General features: G+C 41.8%; 1 protein-coding gene across 1 annotated transcript in view; it reads left to right on the top strand.

Annotated features, from left to right (window-relative positions):
- LOC121573557 (transmembrane protein 211) overlaps nucleotides 1-27,419 on the top strand; it is a 179,312-nt gene that overhangs the window by 53,369 nt on the left and 98,524 nt on the right. The window lies entirely within an intron of this gene.

Below are 27,419 nucleotides of genomic sequence, written 5' to 3'. Positions count from 1 at the left end.
TTTTATACATGGTTTGCCTATGTTGAAAATTGGTTACCATGATGACATAATTCTGTGGTTGAAATTTCAGTTGACTTTTTGCACATCCGTTGTATTTTCCATGTACATTCCACGTCACAATACATTGACAAATTACGTTGAAACAACGTTGATTCAACCAGTTTGTGCCCAGTGGGAGCTATCTAGGAGGAGATGGAAAAGGAGTAGGAAATTATTTGGACAGTAGATGATGTGTCCTTTGACAGCTAACCTTATGAGAAATCAGGTGTGTGTGGGGAGATGCTTCTTTCTCTCTCTCACATTATCTTGCATGCCCCGAGGCCAGGCTCTGACCGGTGCCAAAACGAATGGCTACCATTTACATCCATCATTTGTGGATGGACTATTCTGATTGCAGCTAAAACTGTTGTGACACTTCTGAACAAACTAGCCTTGACATCATTTCACTCCAACCGCTCCACCCTCTGCGTGTGTATGTGTGTCTTTCAGCAGGGTTGGGATAAAGCAGAACACAAATTTCCCTTGTACATTCGTGTACATGGGAGAGTAAAGTAATCTTATTTTGCTGACAAGGGCCATTTGATCATAATCAAAGGAGTGCAAGGTGAACAAGTTGACCTGTAAGCAAAGCCCCAGTTCCTCATAGCCCATTCATTCCCAATTGAGTAGCCTAAATCACATCTACAGTGTGTGTCAGTAGCTTAGAGCTTCCCTTCCCAGTGGTCTGGATCTTGCTGATGTTGAGCCAGTTCAGAGGGCAATCCAATTTCAAACCAATTTAGCTCATGTGATTGAGAGAAGCTCAGGCATTTGTCAGTGGGGTTAACCTGTTACAGGCCTGGGATTTGGGATTTGGGGTTGGGATTCGTCCTGAGTCAGGCTTTCGGTGAGTGTGTTGGTAGAGGCAGGTATGGGTGATGAAGGGGGGTCATGAGGATTAACACAGGGTACTGAGATACCTACAGTGTGATGGATGAAACGGGTGGGCCTGAAGGACGGAGAAAGGAATGGAGAGATGGGAAGAGAAAGAGACTAAGAGAGACATGCAGGTGATCTCTTATTGGGCATACCACCAAGCGATCATGATGGATGTACAGTATGTATCCCTATGTGGCTATTACATCGTATACTGTACTGACAAATCTCAACTCCCTGTTCATTTAATGTTATTTGAAAATGCGGATGAGAAGTGGGATTCATTTTTTTTGCTTTATGTAACTTATATTTCTCTGACTAAAAACTCAGTCTCTCGTGTCCTCAAACGAGGATATGCCTCTGCTGAATTTATATATGCTTTTGTGATATTTAAGACCCTCTGATCAGCAATTCCCATGTAGAAACAGATATGTGGGTTACTAATAAAGAGCAGGGATGGAGGGATCGAGGAAAGAAGGGAGAGAGAGCGGGATAGAGGGAGGGAGGAGAGAGAGGAGAGAGAGGAATAGATATGGAGAGAGAGGGAGACAGAGAAGAAGAGAGAGCGAGTTGGAAAGAGAGAGAGGCTCAGGAGTCAGGCTGTTTTGGGCGTCTGCTGTCCATTTGTCTACCACCCTGTCACCCCACTGCCTGCCTCCATTGTAGACCCAGAGGGCAGTTTACATATGTATTGATTTAACAGGCAATGCGCGATTATATTTATTTTTTACATAAATGATAGCTCACTTGGCTTGATGCATGGAGCCAGGTTGAGGTTGTAGCCATGAGCTGGTCTCCATCAGTAGTCACTGCGCAGAAGCCAGGGATAATGGAGGAACGCAAGAGGGGAAAAGAACACTTCACCATCTGCGCTAATGCTGTAAATCACCCAACAAAATACAGAGAGAGAAAGAGAAATGTACTGTAGCCAGCAAGAGAAAGATGTACTGTAGCCAGCATCTAAAAGACAAGAACATATTTTATTTTTTATTATAGAATAATGAATTATAGATGATTTAGGGACCCCTTCATGGCTACGTCTCTCTAGACATTTTCTTTCTCTCTCTCTTTCTCTCCCTGATGAAAAAGATCAAACATTATTTTTGAGGTACTCTTCTCAAGCTCTCAAGTTATTCAAAGCCTTTTTAAACCTCAGTCAGGCAAGTCATGCAGATTGAGAGTAAACATAGTAGAGGTCTTCTAGGAGTAGAGTTCTATAGAGTTAAATAAGCAAGCACTTAATTTACTGTAAGTAAAGGGGACACAACCTCTAGCTGATATTTGAAAAATATGCAGCTAAATGTACAGCATGTCTAACAACTATTGTTAGATCAACTCTGGAAGTCTCCGATATGAGACGTTTAAAAATAAGTATGTATTTGATTTGCAGGAGGCGTTTCTGTAATCCATTCTTGCTAGTTTGTTATCATGACACGTTCCGGTAATAACCATAAGTGTAGCACTTAAACTAACAGTCCACTCTAGTCATTTCTGAGGTATGCTATGGGAATGAGTTTATTTGCAATCTATTCCATTTGTGGTACAAAATACTTTGTGAACAACTTAAATAAGACAGCCACTAATGACCAACTCTAAGACACAATTGCATGTTTTGTCACACATAAAATGTGTTCCCAATTATGTTTATTTTAGACTAATGTGTGTTGTACTCAGACAAAAACCACTACAAATTCACCCATTACAGTGAGGGAAAAAAGTATTTGATCCCCTGCTGATTTTGTATGTTTGCCCACTGACAAAGACATGATCAGTCTATAATTTTAATGGTAGGTTTATTTGAACAGTGAGAGACAGAATAACAACAACAAAATCCAGAAAAACGCATGTCAAAAATGTTATAAATTGATTTGCATTTTAATGAGGGAAATAAGTATTTGACCCCTCTGCAAAACATGACTTAGTACTTGGTGGCAAAACCCTTGTTGGCAATCACAGAGGTCAGATGTTTCTTGTAGTTGGCCACCAGGTTTACACACATCTCAGGAGGGATTTTGTCCCACTCCTCTTTGCAGATCTTCTCCAAGTCATTAAGGTTTCGAGGCTGACGTTTGGCAACTCGAACCTTCAGCTCCCTCCACAGATTTTCTATGGGATTAAGGTCTGGAGACTGGCTAGGCCACTCCAGGACCATAATGTGCCTCTTCTTGAGCCACTCCTTTGTTGCCTTGGCCGTGTATTTTGGGTCTTTGTCATGCTGGAATACCCATTGGTCTCATCTGACCACAACACTTTCACCCAGTTCTCCTCTGAATCATTCAGATGTTAATTGGCAAACTTCAGACGGGCCTGTATATGTGCTTTCTTGAGCAGGGGGACCTTGCGGGCACTGCAGGATTTCAGTCCTTCACGGTGTAGTGTGTTACCAATTGTTTTCTTGGTGACTATGGTCCCAGCTGCCTTGAGAACATTGACAAGATCCTCCCGTGTAGTTCTGGGCTGATTCCTCACCGTTCTCATGATCATTGCAACTCCACGAGGTGAGATCTTGCATGGAGCCCCAGGCCGAGGGAGATTGACAGTTATTTTGTGTTTCTTCCATTTGCGAATAACCTTCTCACCAAGCTGCTTGGCGATGGTCTTGTAGCCCATTCCAGCCTTGTGTAGGTCTACAATCTTGTCCCTGACATCCTTGGAGAGCTCTTTGGTCTTGGCCATGGTGGAGAGTTTGGAATCTGCTTGATTGATTGCGTCTGTGGACAGGTGTCTTTTATACAGGTAACAAGCTGAGTTTAGGAGCACTCCCTTTAAGAGTGTGCTCCTAATCTCAGCTCGTTACCTGTATAAAAGACACCTGAGAGCCAGAAATCTTTCTGATTGAGAGGGGGTCAAATACTTATTTCCCTCACTGTATGTATAGGTCACAAGAGACGATAGTGTTTATAGTCAGTCAAGTACCCATTATATTGTATAACTGCTAGATAAGCTTATTTTATTCACAGTCTAACCCAGGCCTCTGAACACAGGAAGTGAATAGTGATTAATAAGGCCCACACCACTGTGACAAACTCCTCCTTTAGATGAAGTTAAGTTCTACAGCGTATTGTTGTTCAGTTGCATCATTTCCAATGAACGGCTCATTGGGACCGATTCTGAGCTATTTAACAGTCTGATGCAACTCTGTTTCAAACACAGCAATTCAGTTAATTTACCTCTGTGTAAAGCATCCCACATTGAAACATGTCAAAGCATATCTTCTCAATCTCTCTCAAGGTGAATGTCTGAAAGGGATGAGGGACTCCAACGTTTTCTTTGTCATTTTTAATGATTTTTCTCTTATTTTGTAAAAGGTAAGCAGTTGTCTGAAACTTTACTCTTTATCCTGGACTAATAGGAAGGATCCATTACATTGATTTGGGTGATTTTGGTTAGAGAGTTGGTTGTCATTGAACATGTTGTTGTGTGGATGATAGCGTTTAGGCCTAACCATTCATCAGCAGTAGGAGAGTTGTGTAGCCAAGGCTGATATGGTACAGTGGAAGCTGGTGACTTGACAAATTTGAGGAGGATGGGAGACCCACAGTATAGGCGCGAACCGCATAGAGACGACAAAGCATGTTTCAAAAATCGTCAAAGACTAATTATTTTAACCTAAAGTATTTAATAAATACATTTATAGTACTATATTATGGGGAATGAGAGTACTTACTTACACAGTGTTGGGAAGGGATCACAACAGTGATTGAATGAGGGTATGAGGCATGAGTTGAGGTATTTGTATTTGTATTTATTAGGGATCCGCATTGGCAGCAGCTACTCTTCCTGGGGTCCAAACACATTAAGTCACCTACATTACATATAAAACAAAAGATAAAACAGTACATCATATAACATTGTTACACCACTACATATCTACAACACAAAATGTATGATACCACCATACAACAATATTACAATATATGTGTGTGTAAAGTGCGTATGCTAGCGCCTGTGTGCGTATGCACCTGTGTGTGTGTGTGTCTCTTCACAGTCCCCACTGTTCCATAAGGTGTATTTTTATCTGTTTTTTAAAATCTGATTCTGCTGCTTGCATCAGTTACCTGATGTGGAATAGAGTTCCATGTAGTCATGGCTCTTTGTAGTACTGTGCGCCTCCCATAGTCTGTTCTGGACTTGGGGATTGTAAAGAGACCTCTGGTGGCATGTCTTGTGGGATATGCATGGGTGTCCAAGCTGTGTGCTAGTAGTTTAAACAGACAGCTCGGTACATTCAGCTTGTCAACACTTCTTACAAAAACAAGTAGTGATGAAGTCAATCTCTCCTCCACTTTGAGCCATGAGAGATTGACATGCATATCATTAATGTTAGCTCTCCCCGTGTACATTTAAGTGCCAGCCGTGGTGCCCTGTTCTGAGCCAATTGTAATTTTCCTCTTTGTGGCACCTGACCACACGACTGAACAGTAGTCCAGGTGCGACAAAACTAGGGCCTGTAGGACCTGCCTTGTTCATAGTTTTATTAAGAAGGCAGAGCAGTGCTTTATTATGGACAGACCTCTCCCCATCTTAACTACGGTTGTATCAACATGTTTTGATCATGACAGTTTACAATCCAGGGTTACTCCAAGCGGTCTAGTCAACTCAACTTGCTCAATTTCCACATTATTAATTACAAGATTTAGTTGAGGCTTAGGGTTTAATGAATGATTTGTCCCAAATACAATGCTTTTAGTTTATGAAATATTTAGGACTAATTTATTCCTTGCCACCCATTCTGAAACTAATTGCAGTCTTTGTTAAGTGTTGCAGACATTTCAGTTGCTGTAGTAGCTGACGTGTATAGTGTTGGGTCATCCGCATACATAACCACACTGGCTTTACTCAATGCCAGTGGCATGTCGTTTGTAAAGATTGAAAAAAGTAAGGGGCCTAGACAGCTGCCCTGGGGAATTCCTGATTCTACCTGGATTATGTTGGAGAGGCTTCCATTAAAGAACATCTTCTGTGTTCTGTTAGACAGGGAGCTCTTTATCCACAATATAGCAGGGGGTGTAAAGCCATAACACATACATTTTTCCAGCAGCAGACTATGATCGATAATGTCAAAGCTGCACTGAAGTCTAACAAAACAGCCCCCACAATCTTTTTATCATCAATTTGTTTCAGCCAATCTTCAGTCATTTGTGTAAGTACTGTGCTTGTTGAATGTCCTTCCCTATAAGCATGCTGAAAGTCTGTTGTCAATTTGATTACTGTAAAATAGCATTGTATCTGGTGAAAAAAAATTTTCCCCAAAAGTTTTGGTTAACAGGCTGATTGGTCGGCTAATTGAGTCAGTAAAGGGGGCTTTAATATTCTTAGGTAGCGGAATGACTTTTGCTTCCCTCCAGGCCTGAGGGCACACACTTTCTAGTAGGCTTATATTGAAGATATGGCAAATAGGAGTGGGAATATCGTCCGCTATTATCCTCAGTAATTTTCCATCCGATTTGTCAGACCCCGGTGGCTTGTCATTGTTGCAGGCCTATGCAAATGTGGGCCTAATTAAAAATGAACTACAGTATGTCATCAATATTATGTTGATTGATTAATTCCAGTTAATAATTTTGGATTGAAAAGGTATAGGCAGCCTAGCCAACCCAAGTTTGAATATAAACCAAATTTGACCACATTCACATTTTCTCCTGACAAACAAATGGACTATAAATACCATAACGTTACCAATTTGTTTACCCTGACCAGATGGACAGGACGCATAGGCTGTATGCAGTTGCTATTATTAGTAGCTTACAGTTAGTTGATCAGGCTGAAGAATTGGCTCGTTTTCATCCCATACAGCATGTCAGATCTCTAATGTTTAGGTGTAGCCTAGACTGCTGCAACTCCACTCAAAAATAACATTCTAAAACAAAGAAAACAATATATAATTTACTTCCTCCGTCTCCTGTAGTTTGAAGAAACTAATTTGAATTGAATAATATCAAAAAAATGCTCAACTATCACTCTCCACTCTCAATCTCTATCCAATATGTCACCAACTCACCAAGCTTCTCAACACATAGAACCCCCATAATGCTCTGTGGCACAACCCCAATACACCACACTAGGTTTGTTCTCTGATCTTAATCCTATGATTGGATGGACAACATGTCAGTTCATATTGCAAAATCTTTAATTGGTTTGAGGACATCCTCCGGAAGGGGTCATAATTACCATGTAGGTCTATGGAAGGGGGTAAGGCCTACGAGCCTCATAGTTTTTGTATTGAAGTCAATGTAGCCAGAGGAGGACAGGAAATAGCTAGCCTAGAGTGTGTTGTTCAAAATACTGTAGACCATTGCAAAACAGTGTGTTTTAATCAGGTATTTGGTGACGTGAATATATTTAGTATAGTTTTATCTAAATAGGATAACTTTTTTAATGTTTCATACTTTTTTTTAAAATCTGAAATTCACTGAGTATGATGGTCCTCTCCTTCCTCCTCTGATGAGCCTCCACTGGTATGGTACAGTGTGCATGAATTATGAAATGTGCGCTGGGGACTAGTCGTAGGCCATGTCATGCATAAATGCAGTAGCTGCCTCGCTGTGTGAGTTTGGGCAGGCAGAGAGAGCGTGAGAGGTACACTCAAGGACAGCCTCAACTCTCCACAATTCACCACACACTCTCTAACCCCTCTCCACCATACACTCTCTAACCCCTCTCCACCACACACTCTCTAACCCCTCTCCACCACACACTCTCTAACCCCTCTCCACCACACACTCTCTAACCCCTCTCCACCACACACTCTCTAACCCCTCTCCACCACACATTCTCTAACCCCTCTCCACCATACACTCTCTAACCCCTCTCCACCACACACTCTCTAACCCCTCTCCACCACACACTCTCTAACCCCTCTCCACCACACACTCTCTAACCCCTCTCCACCACACACTCTCTAACCCCTCTCCACCATACACTCTCTAACCCCTCTCCACCACACACTCTCTAACCCCTCTCCACCATACACTCTCTAACCCCTCTCCACCACACACTTTCTAACCCCTCTATGTCTCTATACTAGGCTGTGAACTCTCTGTTTTGACAGGTTGACAGTAAGTATTCTCATCGGTTTTCTCTCATAAATTAAACATTTTCTCCAGAGTTTTGTTCTGACTCACTCAGAGACCTGTTTGATGTTTGACTCTTACCTCAGAAACCAGAACACTCTGAACACTCCTCAGAGGATTTGTTATCATACATTCTGTCATTATAATCTTTGTAGTAACTATTACAAAGTTATGTTTCTCAGAGAGAAAAGCCTTCATGTTTAAAAAATAAATAAAAATTAAAATTAAATTAAATTAAAAAAATACAATAAAATATAAAAACATAAATAAAAATAAAAATAAAATAAAAAATAATAATTGTAAAGTGGTTATCCCACTGGCTATAAGGTGAATGCACCTATTTGTAAGTCGCTCTGGATAAGAGCGTCTGCTAAATGACGTAAATGTAAATGTTAAAGGATGTATGGATGGAGATGGACCCTTTTTTAACGTTTTTGATAATGCACTTAATTCATTTTTAAAGAAAGGGGGAAAAGTAATGTGCTGTTTACCATAACTAACAGGGCTGGTACAGTAAGGTGAGATCATGCATATCTAATCAGGGTTTTGGTAAATAAAACACCCACAGTGAAAGCAAATGTTCTTGCTATCAGAATCTCCAGAGCAAGGGAACATTATGTTTATAAGTGTGTGGGTTTGTACAGTATTACAGAGACAACTGATGTGGCTTGGGAAATAATTATAATATAGTATCTTCCATTCCATTACTTTGAACTCAAACTTACCCCCTCTCATCTTTCTCTCTCTCTGTATCTATCACTCTTCCTCTCATCTCATGCCCTTCCCTCTGCTCTCCTTTTTCTTCGTACAGCTCAGTGCTGCTCAGAGTAAGAAATAAATTGAACATAATTGTAGGATAGGATTCTGCCTCTTTGCATTCCACTTGCTGTTTGTCAGTGTGCCAGACATAGCTACATAGGTTGATTATAATTAGCACAATCACGCATAGTTGGCTTTGATTTATAGTTGGCTTGTTTATCAGGCATATTTCTTTAATTTCCACCCTCAACTTCATGCAAAAATGCCATTCTGAATGACTACAGTTTGTATAGCTGCTTGCTTTTTCTGTACTGCTATATTCCCATGTGTTTTTCTCTGTTCTCTTTTAAGCATGAACCTCAAAGCAAAAAGGAAAACAAATGCTGTGTTTGTTTGTTATTAAGAGAATTAGAGCGGGAGTAACAGTCAATTCAATTCAATTAGTCCTCCATTGAAATAGATAAAGAAAGAAACTGTGCTTGTGGTTCCTCTTTTCTCTCTCTTTGACAGCCCCGTACTGCCCTGATATAAAAGAGGCCTTTTCAGAGGCCCTCACCCAATCCCCTGGCTGGTCTGGCACTGGGACTGGGATGTCATCATTAACACAGCCCTGTGAAGGCTTCCATACAGTTCAAACCATCCATTTGATCCCTGATCAGATCTGACTGCCATTGTGATGTATTATTTACCACAGTCCAATGGAATGGGTAGGAGGGAAGGAAAAGAGTTAGAAGAAATGAGGGAGGGAGGGAAAGTGGGCGCTAGGCAGGGGAGGGGAAGGGTGGTTATTTTATCGACTGTACCTGACCCTGTGTCTGCTTCCCATTGAGACATTAGCATCCATTTAATTGAGATTGGGGGGAGAGGGGTGGAGAGATACAGGGGAGAAGGGGCTTTTGTGCGTGATGAGGCGGCTAATGGGGTGTAAGCCCCGGGTGAAGTAACACTCCTCCTTTAGAGAGCAGGCATCATAGTTACTGGGAGGGAGGGAGTGTGATGGTTAGGGAGAGAACACTGTAGGCTACATCAAACCATCTTACAACTACAGAGCCACAGCTATAGAACTTACAACAATAGAGCCACAACCACTGTATAGAGGGGATGGTTGTTTAGCAACAAACCGACGTTTGCGCAAGTTTATATATTTTTTATTTTACCTTTATTTAACTAGGCAAGTCAGTTAAGAACAAATTCTTATTTACAATGACGGCCTACAACGGCCAAACCTGGACGACGCTGGGCCAATTGTGCGCCGCCCTATGGGACTCCCAATCACGGCCAGTTGTGATACAGCCTGGAATCAAACCAGGGGGTCTGTAGTGACACCTCAAGCACTGAGATGCAGTGCCTTATACCGCTGCGCCACTCGGGAGGCCAAGTAGGCATTTCATGATAAAGTCTACACCTGTTGTATTCAGCACATGACAAATACAATTTGATTTCATTGATTTGAAGAAAGAACTAGATGAAACGAGCCACCTATGATTCCCCACATGGCAGCTTCTTGTCATTGTTGCTAGCTATCTGGCCATCCAGAATCACAACAACACACAGACTTCGGCCCCATCTAAGCATGAGTATCATTTTCGTGACATTGTCAGCTAACCTGTCTATGATACAGCTGTTCTCTCTGAGCCTTTGTGTGAGGGTTAGGGTGGGGTTGGCTTAGATTATTGACAACATGTAAACTATATTTCATCTCCAATGTTTATTGAAAACATAAATACATTTGCACAATGAGCACTTGTAGTCTCTGAAATAACTACATTGTTGGTTAGCTAGCTTGCGAATTTCTGCCATATTAGCATAGACGTCACATCTGTCAAAACACCTCAAAACAAGACATACAGTGAGGGAAAAATGTATTTGATCCCCTGCTGATTTTGTACGTTTGCCCACTGACAAAGAAATGATCAGTCTATAATTTTAATGGTAGGTTTATTTGAACAGTGAGAGACAGAATAACAACAAAAAAATCCAGAAAAACGCATGTCAAAAATGTTATAAATTGATTTGCATTTTAATGAGGGAAATAAGTATTTGACCCCTCTGCAAAACATGACTTAGTACTTGGTGGCAAAACCCTTGTTGGCAATCACAGAGGTCAGACGTTTCTTGTAGTTGGCCACCAGGTTTGCACACATCTCAGGAGGGATTTTGTCTTCTACTCTGTCTTTTACTTCTTCTACTCTCAACCTCTCCGATCATTTTCATGATGTCCATCCGGTTTGCCATATCTTTCTAACTGTGCTCTTTCCCAAAAGCTCCCAACATACAACCTATATACTTATTATGGACACAGTATGCTTACATTATTAGCTATCTTTGTTATTGTTTGTTATTAGTTGTTATTAGTCCCATCCTTCAATTCCATTCAACACCTCCCATCTATCTCTTAACACCATCCATATAGGATTTCTATTTGCCATATATATTTCAACCGTACTGTGATGTTTTACAAAAGTTCTGAACCTTTCTAATCTCATTGCTTCTACAAATTGTGAATTAAAAATAAACATTTTTGCTAAAAGTATTATTATATTATTGATCGATTGACTATGACTTTTCAGATCACCCAGTAATGCTATCTGCAAGGTTAGCTCCAGGTAAATATTGCAATCCTTTAGCCATTCCTGGACCTGTGTCCAAAAACAAGCTACAAATGGACAGAACCAAAACAAATGATCTAATGATTCTGTCTCTTCACAGCAAAATCTGCAGAGCTGGGAAGATTGTATCCCCCATATAAATAACATTGTATTGGTAGCAAGAATTGTATATAATAATTTAAATAGAAAGATTCAAATGTTTGAATCCGGTGTCGTTTTGCGTGTCAGTTCGTAAACACTATGCCATGGGATCGGTACGTCAAAGATCTCTTCCCAACTATTTTGCAATCTATATGGGACGGCTGTTAATCCTTTGGTCCTTAAGTGAAACTGATATACTTTTTTATTTATCACAGTTTTCCTTAACCAATTATGTTCTTTAATGCAAGGCCGACAGACAAGTTCCTTACTTTCTCCCCCTTCCACTTTCCTCTTCCACTTTTGCGGTAAGGCTGCAATTATTTGGTTGTAATTTTGGGTAGAGCAGACATTTCCATATGTTTTTGTTAGCTGCATGTGCAACATAACTCCACCAGTCCTACCGATGATATCATTTACGGAGATTATACCTTTTTTTAAACATTTTGTCAAAAAAAAAAGTTTTTTTGTCAATTAGTATATTTGAATTTAACCACAATATTTGTTGCATTATTTGTTCTGACGTTTCTGGAGGATTAAATTGAAATTGCAACCAACGTTCTATGGCTTGTTTTAGAAATAGTGATATTTGGGAGATTATTTCCTTTTCAAATAACTGCAAATGAGTTGTTGTAATCTGAATAAAGGGAAAAAGGCCTTTCTTGAACATTGGGTGAGACAATCTTACTAATTTGCTTGAGAACCAGTTCGGATTTAAGTATAACTTTTGTATGACTGAAGCTTTTAGTGATAGGTCTAATGCTTTAATATTTAATAATTTCTGTCCTCCGAATTCATATTCATTATATAAATATGCCCTTTTAATTTTGTCTGGCTTGCCGTTCCAAATAAAATTGAATATTTTTTTCTCATATAATTTAAAAAACTGTTCGCTAGGCGTAGGCAAGACCATAAGCAAATAGGTAAACTGGGATAATACTAAAGAGTTAATCAGGGTGATTTTTCCACAAATTGACAGGTATTTTCCTTTCCATGGTAGTAAGATCTTATCTATTTTTGCTAACTTTCTATTAAAATGTATTGAAGTGAGATCATTTATTTCCTTTGGGATATGTATTCCGAGTATATCCACATCACCATCAGACCATTTTATTGGTAAACTACATGGTAATGTAAATTTTTTATTTTTTAGTGATCCAATACGTAATATAGTACATTTGTCATAATTTGGTTGTACAGTTAGTGAGTGCATACATTTTCATACTGGCCCCCCGTGGGAAACGAACCCACAACCCTGGCGTTGCAAGCGCCATGCTCTACCAACTGAGCTACAGGGGACTAAATCTAAATCTTCTGGCGTCTCTTCATTATGTTCTTCAGACATCTTCATATTTGAAAATGAATTGCCCATGACAATGTCACAACTTCAATGTCTCATCCGAGTCACCACCATCTCTACACTCCATTGTGTCTTGTCCATTTTGCAAACCAGTATGCCAACAACATGAGAAATGTTGTATTTGAACAGATATTTCTCCATTCTCACTCAATGGTGGACTTCTGTCCCACTCCCTCGATATAAAAACATGAGAGAAAATCCGTTGATAGCTTGAATTGGCTGTTGTAGACCAGTTGCATGTAGAAGTGGTGCTTTACAGGAACGTTTTCAACACCTCTGATATTCATTTTCAGCCGGGTCAGAGGTTGTTTCTTTTTTTTTAGGTTCACACCATTCTAAGCCAAATTATCCCTGCTATGCATCACGACACCATCTGTATTTACCTCACTAGAAGACAAAACATAACAGTTTAGTTGAGTTTATTTCTAATCCAATTTCTAATCCATATAAGCATTGACTATATTACAAATTATTATGTTTTACCAATTATTCTTAATACCAATTTCTAATATACTCCCCAATTTCTATTAGGGAAACCCTCCACAGACATAGAAATTAATGGTGTGAAAGTCAGGTGATTCTTGAAATTCTAGTAGATCTTGAAGTTCTTGAAGGTCTGTAGGTCTGTCCCTCCATCGAGGGAATCAGCTAGAACACGTAGCTCATCAGTAGGATTCCCCTTGCCATCGTCTCCCATCACCTGATCCTTGTCAGCTCCAGCATCCTCATCTCCCTTATCTCTAGATCGTCGTTTCCTCGTAGTACACTGTTGCAGTGGTTAAGATGATACCAGATCGATATCCCCTCTATCCATACATCCGTTGGTGTAGACTGGGTGACGATGTATGGTCCCTTTTAGCTCTGATCCTTCATCCGTCACTAGGGTCTAGGATCATGCAGAGTCCTTCTCCCTTTATCAACATCGCTCTGTGTAGTGTGTCCTTCTGTCAGCGTACTAATAGGGAAGTTGAGAGTCTTCCTCCTCTGGGTTTGAACACTCCTACAGTGGGACACATAGATCTAGGTATCTCTTTCTGCTACTTTCCCCTCCATCGAGGTAGCCAGCAACACCTAGTACTGACCTCCCCACTTGGATTCTGTCCAGCTCTTTCTTCTGTTATCCTTTACTGCCACAAAGCCTCCAAGGCACATACAATGCCCAGATTCTCCTGTTAGGTCTGGCAGAGAAGCCTTCACCCTTTGGAAGAAAGTCTTAGCATCATTGTTAGGTGAGACACCATATGATACCATACCCTGTCTTCTCATCAATCATGAGAAGCCTTGATATTATGAAGTGTACATTTTTGCATCTTGTTATAGGTCACTAGTTTAATAGTCAGGCCTCCTCTACATCCTGCCTTATACCACACATACATTTTCACCTAAAACATTTAATCTAACCCATAACACATTAATTACTACTGCTCATATTCTTAATACAATTAGCATATTTACCAAAAATCCTCATGCGAGCTGTACTTCCCCCCTTTGGACACATGACTCACATCGTGATTAATGCGTTAAAAAACAAAACAACGACATTGTTTGTTAAACCAAAATAATAAATGACATTAAAATGACAACCTTTGCTAATACCTTAACTTAATTGTATCCCATAAGGTAATTCAAGAATAGTAAAATTGGGATAGCGCTCCCTCTCTATCCTTGTCATGGTCCCAATCTATTGCCAAATTATAAACTTCTTCATAATTATCATTATTATAAATGACCCTCAACTCGGTAAAATAAATTACCTTAAATTCCTCATCCTATGTATCTCGGTTTTCCAGTGTGGGTGATCAATTGACACTAGAAAGTCAGGACAGAGTTCAGAGGTCATTAAACCCTTCAAAGAAGTGTTCCATTCTATAGTAAACTAATCATTAACAACAGTCAAAACATTTCATAAATGTTATGTATCCCAAGCATACAGTAAGTCCTCATGACATTTCTTCTCAAAAGAAATCACGTTTTTACCCAGAACTCACTCATAAAAGAAAAAGAAAAAAACACAATAAAGCTCCAAGTGTGTGCTCCTTTAAGACTTATCACCTTTGACCTGTTAAAACCCCCTAAAATCAAAATAACAACCCTATATTACCATTATTTTAGGTGGGTTGTGTGTGGTTATTTGAAAAACCCTATTGGAAAACAACAAACATAATAGCCAGTCCTTATTTAATTTGGTAGCTCCCTCTTATGACTTAATTATATAATCGAGAATTTCAACAAGCATTTTGCTACGGCTGGCCATGCTTTCCACCTGGCTACCACTACCCCGGCCACCAGCTCTATACCCTCCGCTGCAACTTGCCCATGCCCCCCCCCCCCTCCCGCTTCTCCTTCACACAAATTCAGACAGCTGATGTTCTGAAAGAGCTGAAAAATCTGGACCCCTACAAATCAGCTGGGCTAGACAATCTGGACCCTTTCTTTCTAAAATTAGCCACCGAAATTGTCGCAACCCCTATTACTAGCCTGTTCAACCTCTCTTTCGTAACGTCTGAGATCCCCAGAGATTGGAAAGCTGCTGCAGTCATCCCCCTCTTCAAAGGGGGTGACACTCTAGATCCAAACTGTTAGTGACCAATATCCATCCTGCCCTGCCTTTTCGAAAGTATTTGAAAGCCAAGTTAACAAACAGATCACCGACCATTTCGAATCCCACCGTACCTTCTCCGCTATGCAATCCGGTTTCCGAGCTGGTCATGGGTGCATCTCAGCCACGCTCAAGGTCCTAAACGATATTATAACCGCGATCGATAAAAGACAGTACTGTGCAGCCATCTTCATCGACCTGGCCAAGGCTTTCGACTCTGTCAACCACTGCATTCTTATTGGCAGACTAAATAGCCTTGGTTTCTCAAATGACTGCCTCGCCTGGTTCACCAACTACTTCTCAGATAGAGTTCAATGTGTCAAATCGGAGGGCCTGTTGTATGGACCTCTGGCAGTCTCTATGGGGGTGCCACAGGGTTCAATTCTCGGGGGTTGACTCTATTCTCTGTGTATATCAATGATGTCGCTCTTGCTGCTGGTGACGCTCGGATCCACCTCTATGCGAACGACACCATTTTGTATACATCTGGCTCTTCATTGGACACTGTGTTAACAAACCTCCAAACGAGCTTCAACGCCATACAACACTCCTTCCATAGCCTCCAACTGCTTTTAAACACTAGTAAAACTAAATGCATGCTCTTCAACCGAACGCTGCTTGCACCCGCCCACTAGAATCACTACTCTCGGCAGGTCTGACCTAGAGTATGTGGACAACTACAAATACCTAGGTGTCTGGTTAGACTGTAAACCTCCTTCCAGACTCACATTAAGCATCTCCAATCAAAAGTTAGATCTAGAATCGGCTTCCTATTTCGCAGCAAAGCCTCCTTCACTCATGCTGCCAAACATGCCCTCATAAAACTGACTATCCTACCGATCCTTGACTTTGGCGATGTCATTTACAAAATAGCCTCCAACACTCTACTCAGCAAGTTGGATGTAGTCTATCACAGTGCCATTCGTTTTGTCACCAAAGCCCCATATACTACTCACCATTGTGACCTGTACGCTCTTGTTGGCTGGCCCTCACTACATATTCGTCGCCAAACCCACTGGCTCCAGGTCATCTATAAATCACTGCTAGGCAAATCCCCGCCTTATCTTAGCTCACTGGTCACCATAGCAACACCTCCTTTGGCCGCCATTCCTTCCAGTTCTCTGCTGCCAATGACTGGAACGAACTGCAAAAATCTCTGAAGCTGGAGACACTTATCTCCCTCACTAACTTTAAGCATCAGTTGTCAGAGCAGCTTACCGATCACAGCCATTCTGAAATTAGCCCACCCAACTACCTCATCCCCATATTGTTATTTATTTTGCTAATTTGCACCCCAGTATCTCTATTTGCACATCATCTTTTGCACATCTATCGTTCCAGTGTTAATACGAAATTGTAACTATTTTGCACAATGGCCTATTTATTGCCTTACCTCCATAATTTACTACATTCGCACACACTGTATATATATTTTCTGTTGTATTTTTGACTTTGTTTTGTTTACCCCATATGTAACTCTGTGTTGTTGTTTTTATCACACTGCTTTGCTTTATCTTGGCCAGGTCGCAGTTGTAAATGAGAACTTGTTCTCAACTGGCTTACCTGGTTAAATAAAGGTAAAATAAAATAAAATAAATAAAAAACTGCCGAATTTTACTAACTGCTCCCCCCAGCCCACAGACTTGGGAAACATTCCAATGAGAGATAAGGAAATCCCCATTCTCCTGGAAGAGAAAGTATACATTTCGTTAACATTCAATTATAACCAGCAATCCAAAAATATTAATTACACTCCAAAACATGATGCAGATATACCCTGTCCTACCTCACATCAATAATCGTTTGTTTTAATCTAATTCCTCATAACTACTCCAGAAGATGACATACAATCTCTCAAAAGATTAAAACCACTCAAGTTTCTCTGAGTTTACAATGAGTATTTTTTATTGATTACCCTTCAGACTTCATCCTCTGTAATTCTCACAATGATTATTCAACCCCTAAATCTGCTCCATTTGATCCCATATCAAATTATCCTAGTATCGTTACTTGATCAACAACATAGGAAATATCTGTTTCCCCTTATATTGTTCCTGTCACCCCTCTAAATGTCATATTTTATTCATTCGCCAATATAATCAATTACTCCGCGTAAGGAAGCCGTGATATTTTATCCCAGGCATCTATTAAAAAAGTTGTTTGAGATGTTATCTCCTACTTTCCCTTAATATATACTGTAGGGGACTTCCATCAATTCTGGAAAAAAAACTCCCACTCAAAACACATCAGATAATACCACGTTTCATTAAGTTTACTACACCTACTAATATAAACCTTAACCCCTTTTCAGTAACGTAATCTTCTCCACTTGTTGCATTGAACAACAACAAAAATGTATTGTTTAATAAATTCAGAACTTATAAAAAAAATGTTTACTTCTTCATCAGCTAAATAGTAAAAACTACCTCCCATTGTTCAACGTACCAGAAACAGATTATCGTTTTTAGAATTAATGAACTGTCTGCATAACTCACTGTTGTTTAAACAAACTATAGAATTTAATAATAATAATTAAAAATAGTCAAAGAACGTTCCATATTCAACTATTCAGACATCTGCTTCACATCACCCTCTGCGTCCTTTACATCCCAATATAGCCCAACGAGCACGACTCTCTTTCACCCTCTTACTAAATTATGGCATTAGTAAATTCTATCCACAAACCACTACTACTTACTAACATATTTGCATTCACATAACTAGAAAGCATTATTTTAATAGCAGTCTACTCAAACAATCCAATTCAACATTTCTCATCTCCCAATTAACCTACTTTCCTTTTAATACAGAAAACCCTCTACAATCTCTATTATCCTCTACAGCTGACTTTCCATCTAACGGTACTTTAGCAGGTGACAAATTATTGTGAAGTTATAGTCAAAACAAACAAAACATCTATTCACAGGGATGCAACTTGAATTACTATGTTATCCTATCCGCCATGGGTTGGTAAGACAATCTCTTTCCTATAATCTTATCAATTCAACCAGTGATTCAGATCAACAGCATCAATGTAACAGTTTTGCTTCATTCCCTACATGGGCTTGAACCAGGGACCCTCTGCACACATCGACAACAGTCCCCCTCGAAGCACCGTTATCCATCGGTCCACAAAATCCGCAACCCTTGCAGAGCTAGTTAAACAACTACTTCAAGGTCTCAGAGCAAGTTACGTCACCAATCGAAACGCTACTAGTTCGCACCACTAACTAGCTAGCCCTTTCACACCGGTAACATTCACCCCCCTTTCACCTCCTCCTTTTCCGCATCAACCAGTGATCCGCGTACACCATATTTAACCCATTATGACACTTACAGCTCTCTCACGTGCAGCGAGCCCCAGTTGCTAACACCTGCAGATCAACACCTAGAAATTCTCCAGACAACAAATAAAAACCATTCTCAAAAAGCGATCTGCATTTACCTCTATCATAGGGTTTAAAAACTAACTTAACAACATTAACAATCAATTGCTATAGTAGCTTCATGTTTGGTTCAGTTTATCTGTTACGATATTGTGTCAGTAATATTTCTGTAGTGACCTCAGCTACAAGTTCCTATATTCCTCAGTTGATGTTATCTTTCATACTCTGCTCCCTTCCAATACTGCTTCATTATCCCTGGTGTTTTTTTAATACTCTATTTATTCTCTTTGTCCCCTTGCTTCACTTTCCATTAAGATAAGACACTCGCTTCCCTGTGCGTCGTCCCTATGCTATACTATTATTATCCCCTTTATCAACGAAGATAATACCAATCCGCCATTACTAGAAGTCATCAGATCTGGTAGCTGTCCTTTCTAAGTAGGCTACAAGTAACAAACCAAACACTTGCTGTAGTTGACAAGCATATTGAATTTATATCCATAGTATCAATATCCAATTTATGGATTGACATTATGCCACCATTCTCAATCGTTTAATCTAGCAAACCCGTAGGCAACGCAAAAAAAATGACTACCACGAAATCGTCTCGCTATTCCTGTTAAATAAGTGAGTCTTTCCATTTGAACCAAGCACGCTACAAACCTTCCATTCTACATCACCAAACCAAATACTGTAGTATCTGTCTAAGCAACACATACCAACAGTTGAATTACACTCAGAAACCCAGATTTTACTCTATGCCATTGAAATTACAAATAAATCCCACAAATAGCCCAATTACACTGGTTTATCATCTTATCATCTGATACAAAATGAAGTTCCTTCACTTCACCACCTTAGCTCCGCAATGATAATTAGTTTAATGGAAACCCTAAATTGGCTTTGTACTATATTATTTACATTTACATCATTTAGCAGACGCTCTTGTCCAGAGCGACTTACAAATTGGTGCATTCAACTTATGATAGCCAGTGGGACAACCACTTTTAAAAAAAAAAATTGTGGGGGAGGGAGGGGTAGAAGGATTACTTTTATACTATTCCAGGTATTCCTTAAAGAGGTAGGGTTTCAAGTGTCTCCGGAAGGTGGTCAGTGACTCCGCTGTCCTGGCGTCGTGGGGGAGCTTGTTCCACCATTGGGGTGCCAGAACAGCGAATAGCTTTGACTGGGCTGAGCGGGAACTGTGCTTCCGTAGAGGTAGGGGGGCTAGCAGGCCAGAGGTGGATGAACGTAGTGCCCTCGTTTGGGTGTAGGGTCTGATCAGAGCCTGAAGGTAAGGAGGTGCCGTTCCCCTCACAGCTCCGTAGGCAAGCACCATGGTCTTGTAGTAGATGCAAGCCTCAACTGGAAGCCAGTGGAGTGTGCGGAGGAGCGGGGTGACATGAGAGAACTTGGGAAGGTCGAACACCAGACGGGCTGCAGCGTTTTGGATAAGTTGAAGGGGTTTAATGGCACAGGCAGGGAGCCCAGCCAACAGTGAGTTGCAGTAATCCAGATGGGAGATGACAAGTGCCTGGATTAGGACCTGTGCCGCTTTCTGTGTGAGGTAGGGTCGTACTCTGCGAATGTTGTAGAGCATGAACCTGCAGGATCGGGTCACCGCTTTGATGTTAGCGGAGAACGACAGGGTGTTGTCCAGGGTCACGCCAAGGTTCTTTGCACTCTGGGAGGAGGACACAATGGAGTTGTCAACCATGATGGCGAGATCATGGAGTGGGCAGTCCTTCCCCGGGAGGAAGAGCAGCTCCGTCTTGCCGAGGTTCAGCTTGAGGTGGTGATCCGACATCCACACTGATATGTCTGCCAGACATTCAGAGATGCGATTCGCCACCTGGTTATCAGAAGGGGGAAAGGAGAAAATTAATTGTGTGTTGTCTGCGTAGCAATGATAGGAGAGACCATGTGAGGATATGACAGAGCCAAGTGACTTGGTGTATAGAGAGAATAGGAGAGGGCCTAGAACTAAGCCCTGGGGGACACCAGTGGTGAGAGCACGTGGTGCGGAGATAGATTCTCGCCACGCCACTTGGTAGGAGCGACCGGTCAGGTAGGATGCAATCCAAGAGGTGAGCAGCGCCGGAGATGCCCAACTCGGAGAGGGTGGAGAGGAGGATCTGATGGTTCACAGTATCAAAGGCAGCAGATAGGTCTAGAAGGATAAGAGCAGAGGGAAGAGATGATAGGATGGAAGAGGAGAGAGTTACGTCTATAAATTCCACTCCTTATGGGCAGTTAATTTCTTAAACCTTATCTCTATCACATGATCCATAAACGGCACCAACTCCGAAAACTTTTATTTATCGCTTCCCACCCCTGACGTACGTCTACGTTTTGGGGTTAACATATTGTATACTAATAATCTTCCAATTATTACTTTATCAAATCTCTAGTAAACGCTTAACACACATAAAATTCATCATATTTTCCTATAGTCACATACTCCATATAGAACTTTAGAAACACCTAGGTACTCACATCAAACAATCCCTTCATGTTTTTAACGATCCTCAATCGACACAAATCAACTTCTACAAACATACTCCCAGCGGACCCAAAAAACTGTCGTTTCCAGGACACTGCCCTGCCTGTCATGGGATCCTCCCAGAAAATACAGACTTTTCCACTACTCTCTAAAACAGGGTTCTTCAATTCCGGTCCTGGAGGGCCGAAACACTTCTGTTTTTTATTTCTACCTGGTAGTTAATTGCACTCACCTGGTGTCCCAGGTCTGAATTAGCCCCTGATTAGAAGGAGAGGATGAAAAACAGAGGTGCTCTAAAACAACATCACGCTCTCCATACCACTCCTTGATATTCTATGACCTAATTCTGTTGACTACCCTTTGTTTTTATTAGTTCATGCAATGTTAGTAATTAAATATTTGAATCAAATCCCCAACTTGATCCTATTTTGTCATTGGTGCCATGATTCAACATGCTCATTGTATCTGCTCTCTCTCCTGGCCGTTTTGAGTAATTCACAAAGGAGTAATTATCCCGTCACCAAGGTACTATAACTCTCAGAGGACTGAACATAGGCCTCAAACCCATTCTTTATGATGTTTATAAACACCACAGGATTCAAACCTCTAACAGAATGACTACAACTTTTAACAAATGTTGTTGAGGACTTGAACCTCATGTCAAATCTAACACTTTATGATGATTCTTACACACCACAGGACTCAAACCTCACAACCTCTATCTTTATAATCTTGTCTCGTTAAGGACTTGAACCTCAACAACTTTATAATGATTTTTCAAATTAAAGGACTCAAACCTCTATCTTTATAATGTTGTACACATTAAAAGACCCTACGCCCAATCTTGTTAAACCCATTCTCCTTCTCCTCTGTTGTTTTTAGTCATTACTCTAAACAAACCCTTCTTAGAATCATAGCACCATGTTATTGTCTAATTTGATCATTCTCCTTACATCCCTTCTACTCAACATCAACTCATCGTCTCCCTTTAAAAATATTGAATTTTAAACCTTTGTTACAGCTCAGCTTTACCACAGATAAGCAGAATTTGACATAATCAACAAAAAATAAAATCTATAAAAGTCTGCTTACCTGTTAGTTCGGCTATAAACTGCATCCTGTTCGTTTAGACGCCAATCTGTTATGATGAGTTTCTCTGGTGTCAAGTAATTCAGGATGAAAGAATATACTTAAACAATTATATGGAGAGTTAATACAAAATATTTAATAGATACGGTACCGGGTTCGTCTAACAAATGGCACATGCTTTGCCTCTTGTCATCCGAACTCCTGAACAAAGGAAATCTCTCAGTTAATATACTTCACGTTACACGTTTCTTCAACAACATCTGGTAACCATCAGTTGGCACTCCCTTCTTTGATGTTATTACCTTGTACCCCAAGTCAATATATTACATCTATCAATCATTCTAAGATAAACCCCAGTAAGCTCCCTCGACATACTGGAATCCTTGGTATTCAGACTCTGCGGCACCAAGAGTCACCTATCTAATAGATTTACCCTTCTTCCCACAACACTTATGAAAAGACATCATAACAATGAGTTTACCACATCAGTCACCGGTTTCATTAAGAAGTGCATTGACGACGACGTCCGCACAGTGACCATACATACATATCCCAACCAGAAGCCATGGATTACAGGCAACATCCGCACTGAGCTAAAGGCTAGAGCTGCCGCTTTCAAGGAGCAGGACACTAATCCGGATGCTTATAAGAAATCCTGCTACGCCCTCCGACAAAACATCAAACATGAAAAGTGTCAATACAGGACTGAGATCGAAATCCTACTACACCAACTGTGACGCTTGTTGGATGTGGCAGGGCTTGCAAACTATCACGGATAGCCTTTGTGTGAGGGTTGGAGTTTTGAGGTGGTGATGTGACTAGATTTTTGTGAACTTAGTGGTTCTTTACTGTTTTATTCAGTGTATTCTACGGTATTATCCAATGGCAGTGCAAATGTGATGTGTAGTGTGTGACAGATGGGCGTTTGATCACAATCATATTGTCCTTGATTGGCCAATATATAATGTGAGGATGCTATTTTATTACGCCTTATGGATAAATGAGAAGTTATATATTATATCCTCCAAAAAAGTAGGCCAGTTTCTTAACGTTTTGTAGTGTAGATATGATGATGCGTCTAAGGAAATGTAGCTCTTGATCTAGTACAAACTGTAATTGATTGAATAAAGACTGCAGGGGCTGCAATGCTTCCTGTATTTATGAGGAGGCTGATGAGACTGAAGAAATGTTTTGAAGAAAAATATATTTCTAAAATAGCAGCTGAAGTTAGCGCTATGAAGCTCTGTAATGTGGCCCATAGCCATCCTTTCCACAGCCTTACATGACAGCGATTCAATAGGTTTCTATAGCTCTGGCATCTGCATAAAGACATCACGTCTCCTGTGGGATGCTGGTGTTGTATGCACACTCAGTTCTTGCTGCTGCTGCTTCTGTCATCCACCCACAACAACAGATATTATGGAAATGTTTTCAGGATATGCATCTCTCCAATGTGATTGGGACTTCTCAGGGGGAATCCAATACTTTATTTTCGCATCTTTAAAATCCTTGATCAGACATTGCTGTCACGCCCTGTCTCTGGGGACTCTTATATGTTGAGCCAGGGTGTTAGTTTCTATGTTTAGTGTTCCATGTTCATGTTCTAGTTCATGTGTTTCTATGTTGGCCGGGGTGGTTGCCAATCAGAGGCAGCTGTGGCTTGTTGTCTCTGATTGGGAACCATACTTAGGCAGCCTGTTTTGCACTTGTCATTTGTGGGATCTTGTTCCGGAGAGGTTTGTGTTTGTTAACCTTAGGACTTCACGTATCGTTTTGTTGTTTTGTTGTATTGTTATATAAGTACTCATTAAAAGATGTACGCATATCACGCTGCGCCTTGGTCCGTTGCTTACGACGATCGTGACAGAAGATCCCACCAAATAAGGACCAAGCAGCGTGTCCAGGAGCAAACGCCGGAGGTAACACTAGTGGATGTCCTCCTCGGTTGGGGGAAGATCACCGAGGAGGAGGCCGTCCGCTACCGGGGGGCGATGAGGGAGGATGCCCAGGCAGGAGAGGAGAAGCGGCGCCAACCGGGCCGTCGTCGGACAGGCGAGAGGCAACCCCAAGAAAACATTTTTGGGGGGCACACGGCATGGACGACGGGGCTGCTGGAGGCAGCTACAGGGCGAGTTTGTGGACTAGGAGAGGAGGCCACCAGGTTACGGGGGCCATTGGTCATGAGGGAGAAGGAGAGTGTGGAGTCACGGCGAGAGGAACCAAGGCCAGTGGTGTGTGTTCCCAGTAAGGTCAGGCCCGTTCCTGCTCCCTGCACTAAGTTAGTGGTGCGTGTTCCCAGTACGGCCCAACCCGTTCCTGCTCCCCGCACTAAGTTAGTGGTGCGTGTTCCCAGTCCGGCCCGACCCGTTCCCGCTCCCCGCACTAAGTTAGTGGTGCATGTTCCCAGTACGGCCCAACCCGTTCCTGCTCCCCGCACTAAGTTAGTGGCGCGTGTTCACAGTACTGCCCAACCCGTTCCTGCTCCCGCACTAAGTTAGTGGTGCGTGTTCCCAGTCCGGCCCGGCCTGTTCCTGCCCCTCGCACCAAGCCTGTGGTGCGCGTCGCCAGCCCGGCCCGGCCTGTTCCTGCCCCTCGCACCAAGCCAGTGGTGCGCGTCGCCAGCCCGGTCCGGCCTGTTCCTGCCCCTCGCACCAAGCCTGTGGTGCGCGTCGCCAGCTTTGCCCGGCCTGTTCCTGCTCCTCGCACCAAGCCTGTGGTGCGCGTCGCCAGCCCGGCCCGGCCTGTTCCTGCTCCTCGCACCAAGCCAGTGGTGCGCGTCGCCAGCCCGGTCCGGCCTGTTCCTGCTCCCCACACCAAGCCAGTGGTGCGCGTCGCCAGCCCGGCCCGGCCTGTTCCTGCTCCCCGCACCAAGCCAGTGGTGCGCGTCGCCAGCCCGGTCCGGCCGGTTAATGCTCCCCGCACCAAGCCAGTGGTGCGCGTCGTCAGTCCGGCACAGCCCGTGCCTGTTCCACCGGTGCCTGGTCAGGTACCGGTCAGCTGCTCCACACCGGAGCCTAAGCAATCCGCTCCACCGATGTCCAGTCCAGCTCCAGCCAGCGGGGCCAGACCTGACCAGGGGCGCTACGGGGGGGTAGCTAGAGAGTGGTGGTCACGCCCGGAGCCGGATCCGCCTCCGAGGCGGAATGCCCTCCCGGCCCCTCCCCTGTTGGGTTTAGTTGGCGCGGTCGCAGTCCGCGCCTTTGGGGGGGGGGGGGGTACTGTCACGCCCTGGCTCTGGGGACTCTTATATGTTGAGCCAGGGTGTTAGTTTCTATGTTTAGTGTTCCATGTTCATGTTCTAGTTCATGTGTTTCTATGTTGGCCGGGGTGGTTCCCAATCAGAGGCAGCTGTGGCTTGTTGTCTCTGATTGGGAACCATACTTAGGCAGCCTGTTTTGCACTTGTCATTTGTGGGATCTTGTTCCGGAGAGGTTTGTGTTTGTTAACCTTAGGACTTCACGTATCGTTTTGTTGTTTTGTTGTATTGTTATATAAGTACTCATTAAAAGATGTACGCATATCACGCTGCGCCTTGGTCCGTTGCTTACGACGATCGTGACAATTGCCCAAGTTTTACGGCACATTCAGCTAATTCAAATAAAATAGAATTGAATTTGTCACCTGCTTTCGTAAACAACAGGTGTAGACTAGCACTGAAATGCTTACTTACGGGTCCTTTTCCAACAATGCAGAGTTACAGATAAAGATAGAAAATATGAAATAGAAATAGTGACACAAGGAATAAATACACAGTGAAAAATGAATAAAAATAAAAATAACATAGCTATATACAGGGAGTACCAGTACCGAGTCGATGTGCAGAGGTAGAGGTAGCTATGTACATAATACAGTGCCTTCAGAAAGTATTCATACCCCTTGACTTATTCCACATTTTGTTGTTACAGCCTGAATTAAACATTTATTAAATTCTTTTTTCTCACCAATCTACACACAATACCCAATAATAACGAAGTGAAAACATGTTTTTAGACATTTTTGCAAATGTGTTGGAACTGAAATACAGAAATATCAAATTTACATAAGTATTCACACCCCTGCGTCAATACTTTGTAGAAGCACCTTTGGTAGCGATTACAGCTATGAGTCTTTCTGGTTAAGTCTCTAAGAGCTTTCCTAACCTGGATTGTGCAAAATGTGCCTATTATTCTTTTCAAAATTCTTCAAGCTCTGTCAAATTAGTTGATGATCATTGCTAGACAACCATTTTCAGGTCTTGCCATAGATCAAAACTGTAACTCGGCCACTCAGGAACCAGATTTGGCCTTGGGTTTTAGGTTATTGTCCTGCTAAAAGGTGAATTAATCTCCCAGTGTCTGGTGGAAAGCAGACTGAACCAGGTATTCCTCTAGGATTTTGCCTGTGCTTAGCTTCATTCCATTTATTTTGTATCCTGAAAAACTCCCCAGTCCTTAACGATAACAAGCATACCCACAACATGATCCATCCACCACTATGCTTGAAAATATGGAGAGTGGTACTCAGTAATGTGTTGTATTGGATTTGCCCCAAACATAACACTTTGTATTCAGGACAAAAAGTTAATTGCTTTGCCACATTTTAATTAATAACAATTTAGTGCCTTGTTGCAAACAGGATGCACGTTTAGGAATATTTTTGTTCTGTACAGGCTTCCTTCTTTTGACTCTGTCAATTAGGTTAGTATTGTGGAGTAAGTATAATGTTGTTGGTCCATCCTCACAGCCATTAAACTCTAACTGTTTTAAAGTCACCATTGGCCTCATGGTGAAATCCCTGAGCGGTTTCCTTCCTCACCGGCAACTGAGTTAGGAAAGACGCCTGTATCTTTGTAGTGACTGGGTGTATTGATACACCATCCAAACTGTAATTAATAACTTCACAATGTTCAAAGGGATATTCTAAGCGAGCATAGAAGGCATTTAGCTTGTCTGGTGGGCTCGTTCCGCTGGGCAGCTCGTGGCTGGGTTTCCCTTTGTAATCCGTGATTG

This window comes from Coregonus clupeaformis, chromosome 9, assembly GCF_020615455.1.
Source record: "Coregonus clupeaformis isolate EN_2021a chromosome 9, ASM2061545v1, whole genome shotgun sequence".
Lineage (NCBI taxonomy): Eukaryota > Metazoa > Chordata > Actinopteri > Salmoniformes > Salmonidae > Coregonus > Coregonus clupeaformis.
The sequence above is the reverse complement of the archived record's forward strand: the minus strand, read 5'-3'. Positions and strand labels throughout refer to the sequence as shown.